This window comes from Oreochromis aureus, linkage group 10 (genome assembly GCF_013358895.1).
Source record: "Oreochromis aureus strain Israel breed Guangdong linkage group 10, ZZ_aureus, whole genome shotgun sequence".
In the NCBI taxonomy this organism is placed as follows: domain Eukaryota; kingdom Metazoa; phylum Chordata; class Actinopteri; order Cichliformes; family Cichlidae; genus Oreochromis; species Oreochromis aureus.
Genome location: NC_052951.1, coordinates 5,662,979 through 5,677,227, shown reverse-complemented (window position 1 = coordinate 5,677,227; position 14,249 = coordinate 5,662,979). Strand labels below are relative to the sequence as shown.

General features: G+C 39.4%; 1 protein-coding gene across 1 annotated transcript in view; it reads right to left on the bottom strand.

The window, feature by feature from the left end:
• The window catches only part of opcml (opioid binding protein/cell adhesion molecule-like), a 221,210-nt gene that overhangs the window by 120,534 nt on the left and 86,427 nt on the right, over positions 1-14,249 (bottom strand). The window lies entirely within an intron of this gene.

Genomic DNA, 14,249 nt, shown 5'->3' with positions numbered 1-14,249 from the left:
CTGGTAGTGAAAATGTCCTTATCAGTGTTCTTGATGTTGCGGAATGAGATGAGATGGCTTGGCTTGGTTGAAAAGCAGCAGAGAGTGAGGTTAAATGAAAGGAGAAAGAGGTCAGTTATGGGAATTTCAGCAGCAGAAAGGATGGAAGGAGATCTCACACTAACTAAGTGGGAGAATAGCAAATTCTTGGGGCAACTGCAACAAAAGCTCTCCCCTTGTATGACACATGATCACATGACCATGGGGTCCTGCTGGGCATGTATGGAGGTAAATGTCAATTGATGTAAGACAGTGTTTATCAAAGGAGTTTGCAAAGAAAGTGTGTTTATTTAGTGTTTATCTTAACACTAAAAGTATTCTAAAGGTTTTCACTTTCAGACCATCTTAGTGTTCTCAAAGTCAAAACTATAATCTTAAAATCAACCCTTAAATTACAGGGGAACAGTGCAACGGAATTAGCAAAAGTGTGACATGTTAAGTTAAGCACAAATACCATTTTAGGCAAGGAGCATAGCTAACACTAAGCAGTGTTAGCTAAGCCCATGTAATGCATAAAGTATTCACAGCAAACAGAGCAATACAGATTCATTTCAGGTTGATAGATTAACATGTCCCTGCCTAAACCGAGTGTGCTGATGAATGAAGGAAAAGTAATTGTGTGTGGAAAATTTGAAGGAATGAGCCGGAAAATAAAAAGAAAGTAGCAACCAGACTGTCAGTAATGAAAACTTATGAAAGCTCATACGATAAGGACTTAAACAACAGACAACTGTTAGGATGCCTGGGTCGTTGACCCAGGGTTTTTGGGTTTATTATATTATTTATAATTTCTAGTCTTTGGTTTCTTTGAGTTCTGTCTTATGGTTTATGTCTCTGTCTTCTCTAGTTGCTCTGTCTCCCCTGTCAGCTGTATCCCCTTGTCTAGTTCGCGTTTCTGTGTATCCTTAGTTGCTATATCCCCGTGTCCAGTCAGTGTCTGTCTGCCCTGGTCCCATGTCTCTGTTCCCTCTGCTGTAGTGCCTGCCTGTGAGTCTGTGTCTGTGTTATGTTTCCTGTTTTATTTTGAAGGTCCATGTCTTATGTTAATATATCTGGTTTTGCTTCCTTGTCTCGTTAGTCCTGATTTGCCCCAGCTGTGTTTCCCTCCCGTTGCCCATTCCCTGATTGCTCCCTCTATGTATTTAAGCCCTGTGTTTCAGTTTGTCATTGTCGTGATCTACCGTTTGCTATGCTGTGTGTTCTGTCTGCTTGCCTGAGTTTATTTTGAGTCCCAGTTTTGTTACCTTTTTTGAGTTCAGCATTAAAGCTGTTTTGAGTTCACCTTTTTGCCTCCGAGTGTCTGCACTATGGGTCCACCATTCCTGCCTGCACACAGCCTTAACCTAACAACAACAGTATGAATCTGAGTAATACTCTAAAGTTGGGGAAAACATTAATAGCTAATTGGGCATCACAGTTATTATTTTGTACTTGTACTATTTTGTACTCCTTTTGTTGCTGGTGTAGTGCACTGTCTACCTAAAACAGGCCAAACTAAGTGACCATAAGAAAGAGGTTTAATCCAGTTAAATTTAGTCTTTGAGGCAAACATATACATATGCCTCTGTCTCAGAGGGCCTGTCCATTTCCCATTAACAATGGAGCTGGTCAAGTGGAGAGGCCAGCATCTTTCTGGTGGTTTGCACATGCATATTGTGCATATCCCCTGGTCTTTCACGCTATTGGAAGACCAGTGTCCAAGATAAACTGCCACTGGCTCTCTTTCACTGCCCTGAGATCAGTTACAACCTGTGCATTGTGTGGAAATACAGCTAGTATTAGGAAGTAGACAAGTTTCTGTGATTTATAATAACATTTACATCATAACAGATGATTTTTCTTTTTGTAACCTTGTCCAACATGTGTGATGTATAGAAGATAGAGAATGAAAAAGGTGTTCATAAGTTTTTCAGTAAATTAGCAAGGAAAGTTGATCATGGTGGCGATGGGATGGCAGATGTTTTGCCAACACTCAATTGTACATTTGCATGAATATTTTAATCCCCCACACTGTTTAGGCTTTTTAATTCAGCTCCTCTTTTAAAATATTTTAATATAGGTTTAAAAAAATGTAAACAAAGATGTAGGCCTGTGTTTCTGAACTCTTCTCCTCACAGCAAAGCCACTACCAACATATTGTGAAATATGATGCTGAACATTAAGTAGAATATAAAATATGTAAAATGAGCTCAGCCTTAAACATGTGCATGAGTGGCTGTAGCTCAGGAGGTAGAGGTCATCATAATCAGTTTTACTGATAATGTGTCCACAAACAAGGAATTGGGCTCAGGTCATCTACTACTTGGTTTGATCCTTGGATACTCCAGTCTGCATACCAAAGTGTCCCTGGGCAAGATACTGAACCCCAAGTTGCTCTGTGATCTGTGTATCGGAGTATGAATTTATATGTATATAGAGATGACTTAAGCATAGAAGAAAAGTGCTTCTATGAATGTAAGTGATTAAGGCATGTTGTATAAAGTGCTTTGAGTGCTGTAGTAGACTGGAAAAGTGCTATATAAGAATCAGTCCGTTTACTATGCATATTGATCAATTTATGATGATGGGGAAGATTTTTTCAACAGAATAATTATTTTTTAATTTTGATAACTGCACAATCTTCCAATAATACAGTTATATGTGTAGTGAGGATTTTTCTAGTGTTTTATTGCTTCTTTTTCCTAAAAGAATGGCTTGAAAAATTCCTCCACCACTTGCCATTGTTGGGTGGCTGTAGGTCAGGCGGTAGAGCAGGTCATCTGCTGATTGAAAGGTTGGTGGTTCGATTCCTGGCTTCCCCTAGTCTGCATGCCAAATATCCTTGGGCAAGATACTAACCCCAAATTACTCTCCGATGTATCCATCAAAGAAAGAAAATGTGCTTGTGTGAATCCACAAGTTGTGTAAAGCGATTTGAGTGCTCAGAAGAGTAGAAAAGTGCTATATAAGAGCCAGTCCATTTACCATTTTTGGCAATATAGCAGTTATTTGTATAATTGTAGAAGTAATAAGATTTTAAAATTTTTCAGGCAGATAGGAACACAGAAAGATAAAGATGTCAATGTAGAGTTGCAGACAGGCTGCACAAATAAAATGTTTCAGTCTGATCCAATTTATTTTTGTTAAATTGTTACATTTTTTACATGTGTGTTTGTGCAGGGGGCTCACCACATATTACTGGAAAAAAAAATGAATTTGAGTTAGACAATAAAATTACAAAACTTATAAAAATAATTTTTATTCACAATACAGCATACATACATATATATTCAGCAAACATATATATTTGAAGAGTGGCAGCAACATATCTCAAAAAAGTTGGGATGGGAGCAACGACAGCTGGAACATTTTGCAACTAATTATGTTCATTGGCAACAGTTCAGTAATTTGATTGGAAATAAATAAATGTATGTTAGAGAGTTTTTTGAATTAAAGAATGAAGAGGTTCACCAATCTGAAAAAATCCACAAATTGTGGAACAATTTCAGAATAATGTTCCTCAACATAATTGGATGATAAGTGGACTGGTTCTCATACAGTGCTTTTTTTTTTTTTTTTTACTCTGTTTGAGCACTCAAAGCCTTTATACAACTAGCCTCATTCTATGGGCTCAAAATGTGGTCATAAATATTTTGTACTTGTAAATCAGTTTTGTACTTGTAAATCAGGATTTGTATTTGTAAAAAGAATTTGTGCGTGCGTAAAAAAGATTTGTATGTGTAAAAAAGATTTGTGTGGCGATCGTGGCTCAAGAGTTGGGAGTTCGCCTTGTAATCGGAAGGTTGCTGGTTCGAGCCCCGGCTTGGACAGTCTCGGTCGTTGTGTCCTTGGGCAAGACACTTCACCCGTTGCCTACTGGTGGTGGTCAGAGGGCCCGGTGGCGCCAGTGTTCGGCAGCCTCGCCTCTGTCAGTGCGCCCCAGGGTGGCTGTAGCTACAATGTAGCTTGCCATCACGTGTGTGTGAATGGGTGGATGTCTGGATATGTAAAGTGCTTTGGGGTCCTTAGGGACTAGTAAAGCGCTATATAAATACAGGCCATTTACCATTTGTGTGTGGACTTAGCCAAAAAAAACCCTGCAAGTTACAAGTACGAATTTTGACCCTATTTTTCTTCCTGTCATCTGATTGGTTAATGTCATGTCAATCACAAATGTAACAATCCAATCAGAGAACAGATGGGTTTGGCTGTCGGAGGGGCACTTTTTTGAACTGCAGGTCCTTGAAGGGTAATACAGTTTGAAGCTGGAGGATCTCTATATAAATATCCGATAGCAGCTAGGTCCCCTTACTTTCAGCAGCTGTTGAAAGGATAAAGTTGTGGTATGTCAGTGGTTAGAAATACCATTATTACTTTAGGATTAGTTTAACACAAAGTCAGGGCTGACCCGGGACCATTGCTGTGAGTCACAGTACGCAGCATAAAGGTCCTTTCACATCAGACGCAGGATGTGCTGCTAATGCTAACTGCTAACTAAAAGCAAAGGATCCAGAATTTGTTGCGCTGGCTGCTGAGCTCTGTGGGTTTTTGCAGCAGCTCTACCTGTACTAGATGCACCTGCTCCTTGTCGTTTCTATCTCTGACTTTATGTCCTCTACAACAGTTTCTGGTTTTTTTGCTAGTTCTTCAAATGTTCAATAAAAACATGTATGCTAATTCATAACGAAGAAAGCTTTGTAATGAAGACTGTCATTTCCAAAACACTGCCCCCCCCCCCCCGCGGTCCGCAGCGCTGTGGAAGTGTGGAAGTCCCTGTATTAAGCACGTAGACCTGTGACACAAAAATCACCAAACTCGGACGACCACAGACTGCTGGGTTGGCATGTAAAAGGGCATTTATTCCCTTCAAGGACCTGCAGTTCAAAAAAGTGCCCCTCCGACAGCCAAACCCATCTGTTCTCTGATTGGATTGTTACATTTGTGATTGACATGACATTGACCAATCAGATGACAGGAAGAAAAATAGGGTCAAAGTTCGTACTTGTAACTTGCAGGGTTTTTTTTGGCTAAGTCCACACACAAATCTTTTTTACACATACAAATCTTTTTTACGCACGCACAAATTCTTTTTACACATACAAATCTTTTTTACGCACGCACAAATTCTTTTTACACATACAAATCTTTTTTACGTACGCACAAATTCTTTTTACACATACAAATCTTTTTTACACACACACAAATCTTTTTTATACATATAAATCTTTTTTATGCATGCACAAATTCTTTTTACACATACAAATCCTGATTTACAAGTACAAAACTGATTTACAAGTACAAAATATTTATGACCACATTTTGAGCCCATATCATTCACCCATTCTCAAAAAGAAGTGTTTTTTCTACATAATTGCTTATTCTCTAACATTCTTACACATTCATACTCCAATGGATGCATCAGCAAGCAACTCAGGATTGCCCAAAGGCTGATGGTTCATCAGCCTTCCAATTAATATATGACCTGCTCTACCTCCTCAGCTACAGCCACATAAGATATTATGAAGATATTGTTAAGATTGAATATCTCATTATCTAGAGTACATAATATTACCAAAAGATTCTGGGAATCAAGAGAAATCTCAGTATGCAAGGAATAAGGAAAAAATCTGTATTGGATGACTGTGATCTCTGAACACTACAACACTGCAATAAAAACAGACATGGTTCTATCATGGAAACCACTGTTTTTAAAATTATTCATTCCTTATTCATCCAGGCAAAATCTCATTGAGATTCAGATCTCATTTCCAAGTGAGACCTGGCATCATGGCAGCAAAAGTCAAAACACATGGGCTCAGGATCACTTCCAGAAGTCATTGTTTGTGAATACAGTTCACTGTGCCATCCACAAATGGAGATTAAAGTTGTGTCATGCAAAGAAGCCATATGTGAATATATATGATTCAGAAATACCATCATCTTCTCTGGGTCAAAGCTCATTTAAAAGGACTAAGGCAAAGAGGAAAAGTTTTGAAAATAAATGACAGCCCTCTGGAGTAAAGAGGAGATGGACCATCTGGCTTGTAATCAGCTTAAGTTCAACTAAGCAGGCATCTACGAGGGTGCACTGCACCCACAGTGACAGCTTGCATATCTGGAAAGGCACCATCAATGCTAAGAGGTAAAGGCGAGTTTTAGAGTAATATATGCTCCCAAACAGACAATGTATTTTTCAAGGAAGTGCTTCCATATTTCAGTAAGATTATTGTTAACCACCCGCTACATCTATTCTAATGGCATGCCTCTGTAAATGAATATTCAGGTGTTGAACTGGCCTACCTACAGTCCAGCCCTTTCACCAGCTGAACACATTCAGTGCATCATAAAATGAAAAATATGACAAAAAAAAGATCAATTACTGTTAAGCAAAAAGAATAATATATCAGAAAAGAATTGCTCTTCCAAAAGTCCAGCAACTGATCTCCTCAATTTCCAGACACAGCTACTGCTACACAGTGGTAAACATCTACCTGTCCCAACTTAAAAAAAATAAAATAAAAATGTTGCTGCCATCAAATTCAAAATGAACTAATATTTTTCTTAAAATCCAGTTTAAATATTGGATATGTTATCTGTATGCTATGTAATCAACATTTTACACAGCATTCCAACTTTTGGAATTGGCTTTTTATAATCTATTGTCTTCGTTTCACTGGCAAGCCTTCCTTAAGCACCTGTATGAGCTCCATTGAAGTGACTCAGTAAACAGAAGAGGAGGACTGATCTGGAGAGCTCCCAGTGTGAATGCGAATTATAGTGATAGTAATTACAGAAGAAGATTTTATCCTGCTTTATCCTAAAAGCTTTATCCTGGTGCACCTTCACCTGCACCCTTTTCTTTTCTGCAGTTACTTGTCATTCACTTATCTAAATCTTATAGTACTACTGCACACCTGAAAAGGTGAGATTGAGGTGATTCTCATACTACCAAAATGAATATAAAAGTGCTTTTCTTCATTAGGAGACTGCAGGTTTTCCAAGCATACTCACACTAATATTAACGGCTGTTTTAGTTTTAGAGGTGTTTCACATTAAAATGGAATATTTCTGTGTGTGTTTTGAGGATGGATAAAATAATGCCATATCCTGTACAATGGAGTAATATCGGTCTTATCGTCTGATATTCAGTCTTGGATAACTTCTTCATTTATTTATCCTGTAGAAGTGTAATATTTTACACTTTAAGTCATAAATTATTAATTACGTTCTGGGTTTCAAATCTGCTGGATGCTTCTTCGAGCACGGATTTTCTCTTGGTACTACAGCTTCCTCCAGTCCAGGATATGCATGTTGGTTAGTTGATGATTCTAAATTGGTTGTAGGTGGGAATTTGAACACCTGTCTCTCTTTGTCACCTCTGTGATTGACTAGCAGCTTGTTCAGGCTGTGTCCTCCATCGTCCAGTGACAGCAGGAATAGACTCCAGCTCCACCACAACCACAACTGGATAAGCAGTTAAGAAAACTGTAAATGCTTTCTGATCTTTCTCAGAACAACTTTAATTTACCTAAGAGTTTTTGTTCCTGTCACTTATTTATGGAACTGCAAGAAACTCTAAATAAGTACATGAAACAGATTACATCAGAAGTGATAAAATCTAAAAAATACCTTTATTAAATGCCACAATGGTAGAGAATCAGAAGAAAAAGGACACGGTGGCACTCATGTCAGAAAAAAATCAAGAAAAAAACCTGCATTGGATGAATTGACTTGAATAATCTGTTGTAACTAAGAGGGGTGAAGTAGGAGCAGTGACATGTAAAGATGCGTAGCTGAGTTGCTCTGTGGGGATACGCTATTTTTTCATATAAATACTGTGACATTGGGCACTAACGCGTTATCTGTCGTCAGCTGAGTTACCACTGCAAACGTGCGCATCACCAAAGGGAAGTTTGCAACAATGTCAGGGTCCAAAAATAGTAGAAAGACTGATGGAGCCAAGGCCATTGATAGCAATGCTACATCCCCGGACATGGCTGCGCTAATGGCTGCCATAGCTAGCTCGGAGAAAAACGTAGTCGCCAAAATTTGTACGCTGGAAGCAAAAGTCGAGACCAAGTGCCAAGCTCTCAATGATCACAGCAATGTTTCTGACCAAATAGATGAAGTGCAGACTGAACTTTGTGCTAAGATTGATGCTCTAGCTCAGGGGTGTCAAACTCAAATACACAGTGGGCCAAAATTCAAAACTGGAACAAAGTCATGGGCTAACATTAATATTTATTGAAAAAAAAATCTTCCTCCAGATATAAGAATGAATCTTTTCTTATGGACTCAAACAAGTTTTGCTGAAAAACTGAATATGGAACAAGCAAAGCTTAATACTAAACGATATATATATTAGCTGTATAATACCAGTAGGCCAGCTCTAATAGTAATTTGGCATGGCTTCGCGGGCCAAATGTAATTAGGGCCAGAGTTTGACACCTATGCTCTAGCTACTACCTGCACTGACCACCATAGCCGGCTAACTAGCCTGGAAGAAGCTGCAAACACGTATTCAGACCGGATTGTGGACTTGGAGAAGCAAGTTCACGATCTGAAAGAAATTGTATCAGCTCTTTCGGACAAGACCGAAGACCTTGAGGGGAGACAGCGCAGATGCAACATTCGAATACTTGGCGTGAGGGAGCACCTTAAGACTGGGACGCGCCCTGTCAACCCTGTGGCCCAGCTACTAAAGGAGGTTTTGGCCCTGGATACCGCTCCGACACTGGATCGGGCACATCGCAGCCTACAGCCCGTCCCTGCGAGAGACCAGAGACCCAGGCCACTTATTGTCAAATTTCACTACTTTCAAGAAAAGGAGGAGGTACTTTGCAGGGCCGCGTTAAACAGTCCCCTGACCCATAATGGAGACAGAATCCTAATTTTCCCGGACCTGCCATCTGCAGTCGCGAAGAGATGGGGGACCTTTAAAGAAGCTAAAGATCTACTGCGCGGATGTAGAGGTGTGAGATTCGGGATGCTGAACCCAGCGAAGCTAAGGATTTCTTCTCCTCTTGGTGAGGAAATATTCACCAATCCAACGGCTGCTAAAGACTACGTCAAGAATCGCATCTTGGCTGTGTGTGGGAATCAAGACATGGGCTGAGTGGACTGTGCGACCTCAATTGCTTTTTGACTCTTTATTGTTCACTGACTCAGACTGCACTTTAGATAGAGGTTTGTACTTTTGCTACTTTCGTAATTTAATAGGTCTTGTTACGGGTTCGAAATTGAGGATGAGAGTAAAACAATGATGGTCCAGAAGAGGTCAATCAAACAATTGATTTTAATGAATGCACGCAGCGTGGAGAGGTGTAAACTGCCAAACAGTTGTACATCTCTACCCAAAATACACTCTAGATTGCTTTTATAACATCAGGGTATTGTAACGCCCCTTCTTGCGTTTACAAGCACCTAATTTGCATGTACAGAACATTCATGTATTTTAAGAATTAAATGCAACATAGAGGTTCCTCCTTGTGGCATACTCTTCCGAATATGGTGATGACCTAAGGCTTTTGAGGTCACCATGGACTGGACATCCTTCCGTCACCTGTAACTAAGCAAACTCAAATACCACAAGAAGCTGAATACATTCAGGCCTTTGCTCAGCTACTATTTTACTGTAACAATATACTCAGCATATGAGTTATGATACATATATATTTAACTCAATCATTTTAAAGTAGTTATAACTGCACCTGTAATAAAAATGTTAATATTTGATTATGATAACCCCTATAATATAAATTATAACATAATGCCAGCAGCTTCAATAAACACTTCGATGAAATGATAATTAATGCAATGATAAAATGATGGTTATGTAAAATAATCCCTGTAATTCCACAGTCTGCATATAATTGTTTACCACTCAGCAAAGTAAACGACCAAGAGAAGTCACGTATGCCTTTCCAATCCGCCAGATGTCTAAACATTATGTTATAGTTGGCGTTCCCTGTTAGGGGCAAATTTTGTTTTAGGGAGTGAAGAGACATGTTGGATATAAACTCTTTTGGGGGGAGGGTGTAGCTTGCTCCCGGTTTGTGGGAGTTACGTTTATAGTTACTCTGGGTTTTTACTTTTGTTTTTTTATTTTTTATTTCTTTTTTTCTTGTTGACTGCAGTTTTGTGCGTATACTTACCCCAAATTATTGTTCGGCTTGCCTATCATGATTGTCTTGAAAGTGTGAATATGGCTAACTATGTAACCAAAAGTGCTGCAACTACACCTGATTCTACTAAATTTATTACATGGAATATGAAAGGCCTAAATAATTTAAAAAAATGTAAAAGGATATTCACTCATCTGTTGACTTTCAAACCGGACAAACCGGACACATCTGTGCTCCACGCAAAGCAATAGGTTGACACAAAGTTGGTTTTCCCAGGTCTACCATTCTGGATTTAACTCTAAATCACGGGGGGTTGCCATTCTTGTTAGGAAAAATTTTCCTTTCATCACCTCAAATGTAAAATGCGATGTGAATGGTCGCTTTCTGATAGTTACTGGCAAGCTCCCCAACACTCCAGTTATCTTGGTAAATACTTATGCACCAACTTGGGACAATCCACAATTTTTTATAAGACTAACTGGCCTGCTGCCAGATTTAAATACGCATCACATGATTATGGGTGGGGATCTGAATCTGGTATTCGATCCCAACCTTGACAGGTCTAAGCCACGTCAGTCTACTGGGACCTCCAGATCAGTGTCTGTTCTGAATACATTTCTTCAAAACTATGGCATTTCAGATCCACTGTGTATCACTGAGCCCTTAGCAAAATACTATTCCTTCTTCTCCCCTGTGCATCATTCGTATTCCAGGATTGATTATTTTCTTTTGGATAATTTCCTTATCCCAAGGGTCACCATGTGTAAATACCATGCAATTGTAATTTCTGATCATGCACCAGTGCAGGTTGAGATTGCATTTCCAAATGTGTGCGCAAGGCAGCGGTTCTGGAAATTTGACTCAGCATTAATGTCAGATGAGGAGTTTTACAAGTTCATTGAATACCACATCGAGCTTTTTCTAGAAACAAATAACAATCCAGATGTTTCAAAATCTATAATTTGGGAGTTGCTAAAAGCATGTCTGCGGCCAAATTATTTCTTTTTCGTCTTATAAGAATAAAAAGCGAAACAAACGGCTTCGAGAGCTGACAGAGCTCATAGCTAACATTGACACACAATATGCTACCTGTCCAACCGCTGATTTATATAAGCAGAAGGTCCTGCTGCAGTCTGAATTTGACACCCTCTCAATTAAAGAAACTGAGAAGCTCCTAGTTAGATCAAGACATCATATATACGAGCATGGTGAAAAAGCAGGTAGATATCTTTCACATCAGCTTTGTCAATCCGCCACAGCTCAATCTATACCCGACATACAGTTAGACTCCGGTCAGGTGGCAACACACCCTGACGGAATTAATGCTGCTTTCAAGCTATTTTATCAGGATCTCTATACTTCCCGCACTGATTATTCAGAGGCTGATTTGGACTCCTTCTTGAGGAACATAGATACTCCCACTATTAACCCAGACCAACGTGAGCTACTGGAAAGACCTATTACCTCTGTGGAAATATTGCAGCCAGTTAATTCTTTGCAAAATGGCAAGGCACCGGGCCCAGATGGCTTCCCGTGTGATTTCTATAAACGCTTTGCCCGCAAGTTAGTCTCTTTACTGTCTGAGGTTTTTTCAGAAATTCAGGCAACAAGCACGTTGCCACAAACTCTGTCCCAAGACACAATCTCTGTAATACTCAAAAAAGACAAGGATCCTCAAAAATGTGGATCCTATCGCCCCATTAGTCTACTGAATGTGGATTATAAGATCCTCACAAAAGCTCTTGCACTTCGTATTGAGAAGGTAGTACCTTCTATTATACACGAGGACCAAACAGGCTTTATAGTGAACTGCCAGTCATATTTCAATACCAGACGGCTGTTAAATATCCTATATTCTGACCATTCAGTTGATCACCCCGAGATAATAGTCTCACTAGATGCCAAGAAGGCTTTTGACTGTGTGGATTGGCAATATCTGTTCTCTGTTTTGAAAAAATTTGGCTTTGGCTCTAATTTTATTTCATGGATCAGGACTTTGTACTCAGCGCCCCTGTCTTCAGTCCACACCAGTAATACTATTTCAGAATACTCTTCCCTACATAGAGGCACCCGCCAGGGATGCCCCTTAAGCCCCCTCCTATTCAATCTGGCAATAGAGCTGCTGGCGGCAGCATTGAGAGTGGACCCCAGAATAAAGGGGATCACTAGGGGAAACACTATTCATAAGTGCTCTTTGTATGCAGATGATCTCCTGCTTTATATTACAGATTCGGAGGCATCAGTTCCTTCAGCTCTGGACCTCATTGGATCCTTTGGCCGCCTGTCTGGTTACAGATTGAACCTGGCTAAAAGCACACTGTTCCCTATTAACAGTCTGGCAAAGGAGGCTGACAACTCAGCCTTTCAGTTTAGACTGGAACACTCCTCATTCACCTATTTGGGTATTCAAATCACCGACACTTATCAGGATCTTTTTAAACAAAATTTTACCCCTTTATTTAACAAAACAAAATCGGATGTGGCACGCTGGTCAGTATTACCCATCTCTCTTGCTGGGGGGGTCAACACAATTAAAATGGTAGTCTTGCCTCGATTCATGTATCACTTCCAGATGATACCCCTTTTCCTTCCTAAAACCTTTTTCACCCAGTTAGACGGACTCATATCATCTTTTATTTGGGACAAAAAAGTTCCAAGAATCCGTAAATCCCTTCTACAGTGTTCTAAGTCAGAAGGTGACCTGGCCCTACCAAACTTTATGTATTATTATTGGCCTGCCAATATTGTGAAATTATCCACCTGGATGCGGGCTTTTAGGGAAGGCAGAGGGCCACCTTGGTCCACTATGGAGCTAGACGGTAATCTCACTGTATCCCCTGTTGCAATAATGTGTTCAAGTCTACCAGTCAGTCGCATGTTAATTTTGGAAATTCTATGGTTAAGAACTCTCTTAATGTCTGGTCTCAGTGTCAACGACATTTCGGGCTGAGGCGGTCACTTGTCTGCTCCCCTATTGTGTCAAATCATCTTTTTTTACCAGCTCTGAGCGATGCAGGGTTCAAGGTTTGGTACAGCAGAGGAATTATCTGTTTCTCTGATCTGTTTGTTAAAGGGTCATTTTTATCCTTTGAAACATTATCTAAAGATTTTGGAATCCCAAAGACTCACTTCTTTAGATACTTACAAGCCCGTAGCTTTTCAGTTAAACACTTCACTTCTTTTCCAAGTCTACCTAATAACTGTCCACTTGAGGACTGTCTGCAATTTCGACCTATTGCTAGAGGCCATATCCTCAAATATATAGTACATTGCAGCATACAAAGGCAGACTCCAAAGCCAGAAACGCCTGGGAACTGGACTTAAACCTCCAGATCTCAGACTCCTGGCACACAGGCTAATTCTTCTTAAATGGAAGGATTCAGGTCCGCCAGTGTTTGTTCAGTGGGTGAGAGAGGTGATGAGGTGCTTGCAGATAGAGCATTAGAGATACAGTTTGAGAGGGTCTCAAAGTAAATACTACAAAACCTGGTCGTCCTTTATTGAATATGTGGAGAAGTTGTCATTTACTGAAGTATAATGTATTACTGCTTTTATCTGTGTGTTTTTTTACTTTAAAGCCACCTACTATCTGTAGCAAGCCAACAAGAACTGCACACAATGCAGCCCCCCCTTTTATTTATGTATTTATTTATTTTATTTTTCTTTGTTTTGTTTTCTGATTTTTTTTTTTTTTTTTTTTGCCTTGTTCACATGGTAGTATTTTTTGTTTGTGCCCATAGATTATACATTTTCCTGCATCCAACTGGTTTGCCACCACGTGGCGCAACCGGTTTCACAATGGTAATGTTTGTAATCGCAATTCGAGTTATATTTTTCTGTACTTTTGCCACATTGGAAAATCATAAATAAAGTTGTCAAAAAAAAAAAATCTGTTGTAAAAAAACAATTTTTTCCCTAATTTCTTCAATTAAATCCTGTTGAATCAAATTTGATTTGGCTAAAAAGGATAAATGTACACTTTGATCCTCCATGTATTAATTCTATAAAAGCATTTCTGCTCAGAAAAATGCTTTTTTTTTTCTCAGCTTAAAATGGATAAAACAAGACTGAGAAAGGTGTTTTTCCCATGTAAACCTACTCTAGTGA